Source organism: Mustela nivalis (genome assembly GCF_964662115.1).
Source record: "Mustela nivalis genome assembly, chromosome: 6".
In the NCBI taxonomy this organism is placed as follows: domain Eukaryota; kingdom Metazoa; phylum Chordata; class Mammalia; order Carnivora; family Mustelidae; genus Mustela; species Mustela nivalis.
Window position 1 is genome coordinate 95,972,028 of NC_139025.1, and position 9,598 is coordinate 95,981,625.

General features: G+C 42.8%; 1 pseudogene across 1 annotated transcript; it reads left to right on the forward strand.

Annotated features, from left to right (window-relative positions):
- The first annotated feature begins 4,627 nt into the window (after positions 1–4,627).
- On the forward strand, positions 4,628–6,036 carry LOC309867794 (ribonuclease K3 pseudogene; annotated as a pseudogene). Its single transcript, XR_014316705.1, has 3 exons — positions 4,628–4,706; positions 4,792–4,897; positions 5,278–6,036. The product of XR_014316705.1 is annotated as a ribonuclease K3 pseudogene (transcript).
- The last annotated feature ends 3,562 nt before the right edge of the window (positions 6,037–9,598 follow it).

Here is a 9,598-nt window from a genome sequence, read left to right on the forward strand (position 1 = left end):
TTGTGCTTGGATGTGATGGGCGCATAGTGTAGGCTGAAGATGTGTGTCATTGGACTCATTCCTTAAACATGTCTCTAAGGAAATGCATGCATTTTAGATAGGTTAAGTCATTATGTTTCCTGAGGCATAAAAAACTAAGTAGAAGATAATGGCAGAAATAATACAAGAAACAGAAAAGAAAGAAGGTAATGGCAAAAATGGGGTTTCTTATAATAATCATTTTCACTAGGCAGAGGTATAGAGTAGATATGGGATGTTAAAAGGTGACCTTCAAGAATGGGTCTTAAGACTTAAGTTTTGTTGGAGGAAAGAAGAAGTAAATTGCAGAAGGAAATGTTGAGGACACAAGTAAGTAATGTCCATGAGAATTCTGTTTGCTAAATGGGGAAGAGTGATACAGAGAAGGATAAACCTTCACATAAAATTTTGCCTCCAGCAGATATGGGGAGGTGAAATGTGGAACATTAAGTACCCTGTGTCCTTTAGCCTCCTGCATTGTTAAATGACTCCAGTCTTGAAACACTTGGAGAAAAGGCCAAGATCATAACACGTACAGTTAGGTGGCTGCATTCCTAGTCCTAGATATCTAGCCCCATAAGTAGCCAAGGAATCTAGGTTAGTCATCATTTCTCAAGAAGAGCTCCTCAGCTTTGCAGTTTTTCAGTGCACCTGGGGATGAGCAGACACTGGGAAGATGATGACCTATAGTAATCAAACTCACAAGAGATTAGTGTTAAACCAGCAGTTCTGGGGCACCTGGTGGGCTCAGTCAGTTATGCCTCTGCCTTTGGACCAGTTCATGATCTCTGGGTCCTGGGATCGAGCCCCACATCGGGCTCTCTGCTTGGTGGGGAGCCTACTTCCCCTCCTCTCTCTCTGCCTGCCTTTCTGCCTACTTGTGATCTCTCTCTCTCTGTGTCAAGTAAATAAATAAAATCTTAAAAAAAAAAAAAGAGGAACCAGCAGTTCTGTATCAATAATGAGTATAAAGATGAAGATTACTAATCGTTTTTCTCAGTTGATAAAAACTGTCTTGGGGTGCCTGGGTAGCTCAGTGGGCTAAAGCCTCTGCCTTCGGCTCAGGTCATGATTTCAGGGTCCTGGGACTGAGCCTCACATCGGGCTCTCTGCTCTCAGGGAACCTGCTTCCTCCTCTCTCTCTCTCTATCTGCTTCTCTGCCTACTTGTGATTTCTGTCTGTCAAATAAATAAATAACATCTTAAAAAAAAACCCCAACTGTCTCAAAATGTATGGTGTGGGGCCCTGGATGGTTCAGTCTGTTAAGTATTGGCTCTGAATCTCAGCTCAGGTCATGATCTCAGGGTCATGAGATCGAGCCCCGCATCCAGCTCTGTCATGAACGTGGAGCTTGCTTGGGATTCTCTCTCCCTCTTTCTCTGTCACCTGAGCCATACTCTCACAAACTATCTCTCTCTAAAAAAATGTGTTGTTGCTTGGGTTTTCCCACATCCACTTCCTCCACCCCATTTGGATAGGTGCATATTCATTTCTTTTCTCAAACTATTTTTCCCCTGCTTCTGTGCAGTGTTGCTGGGATCATCCCAAGGTTTCAAATCCCCTCTACTGAGTGAAGTGATGGTCATGAGATTCAAGTTAGGCCAACCAGACTCTTTCCTATAGGAGACCAGAATGTAACAGCCCAAAAGATGGCTCTTTGGCATGGAGATGATTTTGAGCTGATTATTTTAAGAAACAGCAGAGAAAGGAGAGGCTCTGAAAGTAGCCTATAAATCCCCCTCTTATTTCTCTTACAAATAAGAGAAATTTATCATCATAGAGGAAATCTCTATCCCTAAGGGTTTTCCCTATGTCTGACAAGATAAACATGCCTCTAAGTCACAAGAAACTCTTACCAATCAAGAAGGCACAGACTTAACTCTGCTTACCAAACCTTACCTTTGTTTACTATACTTTCCCTGGTTACCTTCCTGGAGTCTGCCTTCCCCACACTCTTCTTCCTTTGTTTTAACTGCAGATGGTCTGTTAGCCCAAGGTCTCATCACCACTTTGAATGACTCTTCCTGATGTGAAGAACAAAGGCAAAGGAAATGTAGAAAGAAAATTAAATTTCTTTACAACATGGCCCATTGACAAGTACTTGAGACAGGCAGAGAGACCTTCTTGAAAGAGCTCAGTTACCTCAATGCTAATATTTTGCTAGAGAAAAAAGGTAACCTTAGGCTGACATGAGCCCAACTCCCAGGGGTAAGGGCCTACTTAGCCAGAGTGACTGCATCTCTGTTAAACAGCAATTTTTGTTGTTTGTGCAGTAAACTTAAATTGTCCCTGCCCCTCAGAGAAACTTCCTTAAAAGCAAGTCCAGGAAACCAGTAAAATGTGGTTGAGTAATTCCTGATAACAGAGCCCAGAATACAAGGACAAGTTAGACCAGATGGAGACATCTAATCAGTACAAAGCACATATGCAACTTCCCTAACCACCAAAGAATGTAAACCCTAGCTTTTGGCCGCCACACATTGGGTGCCAATTCTGACCAGAGTGATAGGGTAGTTCAAACAGCTACTATAGGGTCAATTGTAATTCAATTAGCCACCCGTGTGTGGCCTAACATGACTAAGCCTTCTGGAAAGTACTGTTTGTTAACAGTTCCTGGTATGGGGTAATCTTAAGTAACAAGTCACCAGACCAGATGGTATTAGCCAATCAGCAAGAGACACACAAACCCAGTGGGTTAAAATAACAAAATATGGGTTGTGGTTTTACCCAATAAAAGGTAGCCTGTAAGATTGAGAGGGGTCGCTCTCTGTAGAGGCAGCCTTCACTGGTCAGTCAATTCTTGATGCTTGGCACGAATAAAGATTTACTTGACCTTTGCTTTATATCAGCCTCGTTCCTTTGATAATGGACCTCAACTTCGGGATCCTGTAAGTCCCCATTAACATGTAAAAGTTCCAGGACACCTGGGTGGCTTAGTTGATGAAGTGTCTGCCTTCTGCTCAGGTCATGAATCCAGGGTCTTAGGGTTGAATCCCCCTGATGGGCTCTCTGCTCAGTGGGAGCCTGCTTCTCCTTCTCTCTGAGGCTACCCTAGCTTGTACTTTCTCTTTCTGTCAAATAAATAAATAAAATCTTTAAAAAAATTTATGTAAATCCCTTTGGAGACTTCCTTTATTTCTACTCCATCCAAGTTACATGTCAGCAATCATCTCCAAACTTATGGCCCACTGATAGACATCTGAAGGGTCTCATGACTCATGCTGTACTAGATGCTAATAAATGACCTCATCTTAATAGCAGCTAGCCCTGCAAGGCCATAAAACCCTTGCTTCCAAATACCTTCAGGACTTTGTCTATCCCTAACCCCACCTAAACTTAAAAGTATAGAATCAGTCACCTGTCACAACCTTAGTGCAGTTCTTTCTGCCCTTGGGTCCTGTCCACATGCTTTCATAAAACCACCTTTTAGCACAAAAGATATCTCAAGAATTCTTTCTTGGCTGTTGGCTTCAAACCCTAACATCTTTCTAACACAGTCTCTACTGGGAGGGTGATGATGCACCCCAACTCCATGAAGAAAGAAGCTCCTTCACTATGACCCTCCCACCTTACCCTAGGTATCTTTTTATCTGGCTCTTCATCTGTCTCCTTTACCATATTTTTAAAGAAACTGATAAACCATGTGTTGGAGAGGATGTGGAGAAAGGAAAACCCTCTTCCACTGTTGGTGGGAATGCAAGTTGGTGTAGCCTCTTTGGAGAACAGTGTGGAGATTCCTCAAGAAATTAAAAATAGAACTTCCCTATGACCCTGCCATTGCACTCCTGGGTATTTACCCCAAAGATACAGATGTCGTGAAAAGAAGGGCCATCTGTACCCCAATGTTTATAGCAGCAATGGCCACGGTCACCAAACTGTGGAAAGAACTGAGATGCCCTTCAACGGACGAATGGATAAGGAAGATGTGGTCCATATACACTATGGAGTATTATGCCTCCATCAGAAAGGACGAATACCCAACTTTTGTAGCAACACGGACGGAACTGGAAGAGATTATGCTGAGTGAAATAAGTCAAGCAGAGAGAGTCAATTATCATATGGTTTCACTTATTTGTGGAGCATAACAAATAAAACATGGAGGACATGGGGAGTTAGAGAGGAGAAGGGAGTTGGGGTAAATTGGAAGGGGAGGTGAACCATGAGAGACTATGGACTCTGAAAAACAATCTGAGGGGTTTGAAGTGGTGGTGGGGGGGTTGGGGTACTAGGTGGTGGGTATTATAGAGGGCACGATTGCATGGAGCACTGGGTGTGGTGCAAAAATAATGAATACTGTTATGCTGAAAATAAAAAATAAATTAAAAAAAAAGAAACTGATAAACCATGAGTGTTTCCTTGAATTCTGTGTGCCACTCTAGCAAAGTAATGGAATAAACAGGGAGTTGGGGAAGCTCAGATTTATAGCCAGGCAATCAGAAGCACAGGAAACGAGTGCCACTTGCAATTGGCAACTGGACTGGGGGAGTCTTGTGTGTTTGTCATTTGTTTTCTCCTAAAGAAGTGAAATCATGGAGCTCAAAATGATAAAGCTTCAGGGATGGAGGCACTCAACGGACATCAGGATTTCATAATTTCCTCACACTTCTTTGAGGAAGTTATCACTTCTCCTTTGTTCCTTTAAGGAGGCTTTGTCTTCCTGCATCTGCAGGGATACTGGCTTTAAACAGTGAGTTGGAGGGTGTGGGTCTCATCCACACTGTGCACAAGAAGGGCATCATCCAAGCCCCAGGTTTCCCTTTCCTCTTTCCTAGGGCTCAGAACCCTTCCATGCTGGCAGAGGAACAGCAGACAAAAGCTTCTGAGCCTGGGACTAACCACTGTCTCTATCCTCAGCAGGAGCCCCAGTAAGAAGACCTGGTAAGAGGAGATGCCTGGGGTCTGGGGACAGCAGAGTCATGACAATGGCCAGAAGGTCCAGGTCACATAGATATTTGAGAAATATCCCAGGAGGGAGGTGGGAGGAGCCAAGTTTCTGGACCAGAAGGTATAGGACAAAAAGAAGAATGGGATCTGCTATTTAAAGGAAAAGTCATCTTACCTCCCATTCCTCCTTACTGGGCTTCAGGTCCTTCCTAGAATTTTAAGACTCATGTCAGAAAGAAGACAGTTTAAAGAACAAGAAAAGGACTATGAAATCTGAAAAGTTACAAACACATCTAAATGGTTGTGAATAATAATTTTGGTCTTATGGCTTCTACTACAATCATTTTCTACTTTTCTTCTCTCTTCCTACACAGAAGAGATGATGCTGGATCTTCTGGGACCCTTTCTTCTCCTCCTGTTGCTGTTGGGATCATGGGGGCCAGGGCTTCCCCCTGGTGCTATGGCTCAACTCACTAGGTTTCAAATATTTGAAATTCAGCATATAAGAGCAGGTCCCGTACAATGCAACAATGTAATGCGTGCTGTTAATAGTCTTACTCAGCACTGTAAACCTCAAAACACCTTTCTGCATGACACCTTCCAGAACGTGGCTGCTACCTGTCTTTTGCCCAACAGGACCTGCAGGAATGGCCAGAATAACTGCCACCAGAGTGCAAATCGTATTGGCATGACTTACTGCAGTCGCACTGGAGGGACATATCCCAACTGCCGCTACAGTACTACTCCCCAGAACCAGTTCTACACTGTTGCCTGTAACCCCCCTCAGCCGGGCGACCCTCCCTATCCTCTAGTTCCTGTGCACTTAGATTAAGACTAAGGTTTTCTTTACATTCCCTCTCACCTGGTGCAGTTTCTTTGATAATCTCTTCTGCCTTTCTTTCCCTTTGTTGATTTTCATGGTTCCCACAGAAGAAAGAAGAAGGGGAGTGGACAGAGTTGTGGACAAGAGTGATCAGATACTTTTCTGCTTTGGAGCTCTGTGTGTTTTGAAAGAAGGCAACAGGGAAGAGGGCAAAGAAAGACCCAGGCCCCCTAGTTTCAATCTTGAAACTTCTGTCAAGCTTTGTTGCATTGTGTTCACAGCAATAAAATCACTTTCTGTTGCACTGTAATGACCTTAAATGTGGGTGCCTGGGATCCCTTTCACAAGCCTGGGGCCATCTTGATTGCAGTTGCTCACATTCTCAGGAGAACTAATTGGGCCCTAGGTAACTTTTGAGGTTATACCATAACCCAAGGCTTCTGCCACTCTCCTGCCTCCCCCATGTCTTTTGAATTTTGGAGGAGGAAAGTTCATCTCCCTTCAAACTCTGCTCAAGGCTTTTACATATTTCCCTTGAAACCATGCTCTATGTTTATTTGGAGGTGGAATGGATACCTTACAGAGTGTGCATAGTCCTTCACACACAGGTTCTAGCCTTGGCAACTGATGCATCATACATATTTACTATTGGTTTTCCTATTTCATCAGATGATGTTTTAAATATAAGTAGTAGTAGGGATAATAATCCACTGTAGCTTTAGAGTCACTTGTCCCATGATTTATTGGAATGCATGAAAGAAAGCATAGATTGGGGGGCGGGGAATAAGCTCTGGGGGATGAAAAACATTCTTCCCTTATCTAAATACTGAAATATCACAGAAGTAATGGTGTTTTGGAACGGATATTGGAATTAGACATTGAAGGACAGGAGTTTAATATTTGGCTGGGGTGCATCTGGGTGGCTTAGTGGGTTAAGCTGTTATACCTCTGCCTTGGGCTCAGGTCATAATCTCCAGGTTCAAGCCCCTTCCAGCTCCCTGCTCAAAAGGGAGCTTGCTTTTCCCTCTCCTCTTCCCTCCTTTCCCCTTATGCTCATTCTCTCTCTCTGTCTCTCTCAAATAAATAAAATCATGGGGAAAAAAAAAGAATATGGCTGGAATTAAGAATTTAGGTTCTAGGTATAGGAGGGAAAATAATTTTCTCTCCACCATTCTAGGTTCTTGGATGAAACCCCCCTCCCATTATAAAAAGACTGATTAATAAGACAAAAAGTATTTTAATTATGTAAAGACATTTGGTAGCCCCATAGAAAATGAGACTAAAAGACAGCTAGACATCTGAGGCTTACAAATCTCTAGTCTGCTTTCAGAATTTCTCCTGGTCTGCAATTTCTCAAAATAAACAGCTTAATGTAATTCTTGTGCTGAAAAGTCGACCCGTATTTTGGGTCAACATTTTCTGTTACTCTTTATCAGTCAATCAATGACTACAACCCTGTGAGAAAGTAGAAAATATGTACTGATTTCTGCTTCTGATTTTTGGCACAGAGCTCCTGAAACCTTTGTAAATTCCTAAGTGATAAGAATACCGGGAATATCTTTGTTTTTGGCAGACGCCTGGGTATGGCCCCTGGATGCGGGCTGATTACCAGAAAGATCCAGCCATGATTAAAAGCATGGCAATTTAGGGGCGCCGGGGTAGCTCCATGGGTTAAGCCTCTGTCTTTGACTCAGGTCATGACCTAAGGTCCTGGGATTGAGCCCTGCATCATACTCCCTGCTCAGCGGGGAGCCTGCTCCCCACCCCCACACCGTCCCCTGCTGCCCGCCTCTCTTCCTACTTGTCATCTCTGTCAAATAAATAAAATCTTTTTTTTTTTTAAAGATTTTTTTTTTATTTATCTGACAGAGATCACAAGTAGGCAGAGAGGCAAGCAGAGAGGAGGAAGCAGGCTCCCTGCAGAGCAGAGAGCCCGATGCGGGGCTCGATCCCAGGACCCTGGGATCATGACCTGAGCCGAAGGCAGAGGCTCAACCCACTGAGCCACCCAGGTGCCCCTCAAATAAATAAAATCTTAAAAAAAAAAAAAGGGCATGGCAATTTCAGCTTCAGCCCCATCCTCTACAGAGGAGAGAGGGGATGGAAATGGAGGTAATAATGATCTTGCCTATGTGTTGTAGCCTCTATAAAAATCACAAAGTATGGGGTTCAGGGAACTTCCAAGTTGACAAATTCATCTATGCTGTGGGAAACAAAGGTGAAAGAAAAAATTAAATTTCCTTACTGCCAACAGCCTACTGACAGGGCCTTGACACGAGTAGAGTGAAATCCTTTAGGAACTCAACTGCCTCAATGTTAATACATTACTGAGGACAAAAGGCAATCTTAGCCTGATCTGCAAGATCCTATAAAAATTCCTATGGAAATTTTCTGTATCTCTACCCTATCCCCAACTACCCCCCCCAAGATATCTCATGGCAATGATCCCTCAATCGTATGGGCCTCCAGTATACATCTTAAGGGTCTCATGACTAAGGTTTTACTAGACAGTAATAAATGACCTTTTCCTAACAATAGCTAGTCCCCTCAGGGTCATGGAAACCTTGATTCCAAATTCTTTAGAGACTTACCCTATGCTTAACATCCTCCCAACTGGAAAGTGTGTAATCGTCCACTTGTCATGACCCCAATGTAGCTCTTTCTGCCTAGGGATTCTTCTTGGTGCTTTAATAAAATCAACTCTTGGCACCAAAGATGTCTCAAGAATGCTTTCTTGACCAGAGGCTTGAAACCCCAACCAATTCCTACATCACAGGATTTTAATAAGAAAAAAACGTTAAAGTGGTTTCATGACCTTTAGACCCTATTTCCAAAGACTGATCCTTCTCTATTTTTTCATAATGTGATTTCTCCCAGATTCTTCCAAAAAATCTCTAACCCATTTCTACCACCAAAATTATACTAACTCTATAAATATTCTTACACATATTTCCAACCCACCACAGAACTTGATTTATATCCATACTCCTGGTAATGAGTGGGTATGAGGGAGGTACAGAGGGAGAGCTTGGAACATGATCTTTGCTATTCTTTCTGTATGGAGAAATTTAATACCCCATATGCTTTTGTAAAGTTTCCTCATTACATAATTCTTAGATTTTTAAAAAAGATTTTGTTTATTAATTTGTCAGATTGAGAGAGAGAGCATGCGCATAAGCAGGAGGAGAGGTAAGCAGAGGGAGAAGAAGGCTCCCAGCTGAGCAAGAGCCAGATATAGGAGTTGATCCAAAGACCCTGGGATCATGACCTTAGGTGAAGGCAGATGATTAATTGATTTAGCTACCATGGCATACCTCTTCATTTTGTTTTCTTTTGTTTGTTTGCTTGTTTGTTTGCTTTTAAGTGGGGCTCAACCTCAAGACCATGAGATCAAGACCTGCGCTAAGTTCAGGAGTCAGATGCTTAACTGACTATGCCACCCAGGCTCTCCTGCATTTTATAATTCTTTAATCCTATTCAAATCTTGAAGAATCCTGGTTTTACCAGCTAGTAGAATGTCCTAAGTCAACTACTGGTACTGAACTCAAACTTGTCTGTGCCCTCAGGTGCAGTAAGCCAACATGTGAGACATTAGTTTGAAGGCAAAGAAAGCTTGTTTATCATCAGAAGGGTGGCCCAACAAGAAGGCAGGGGATATTCCCAAAGTTGCTTTGCCCTGTTGAGACTAGGAACAGCTTACATATGTTTGGGGAAGAAAGTGAACATTTGAGAGGAGTGTAAGGACTTTCTTGAAAGCTTAGTGATGATGGAAGCATCCTGAAACAATCTGGAGATATGCATTCTGCCAGAAAATGAGGTGTCCCTGGGACATGAGACATCAGGTAATTTTAAGACAAATGTTATCATCTGTT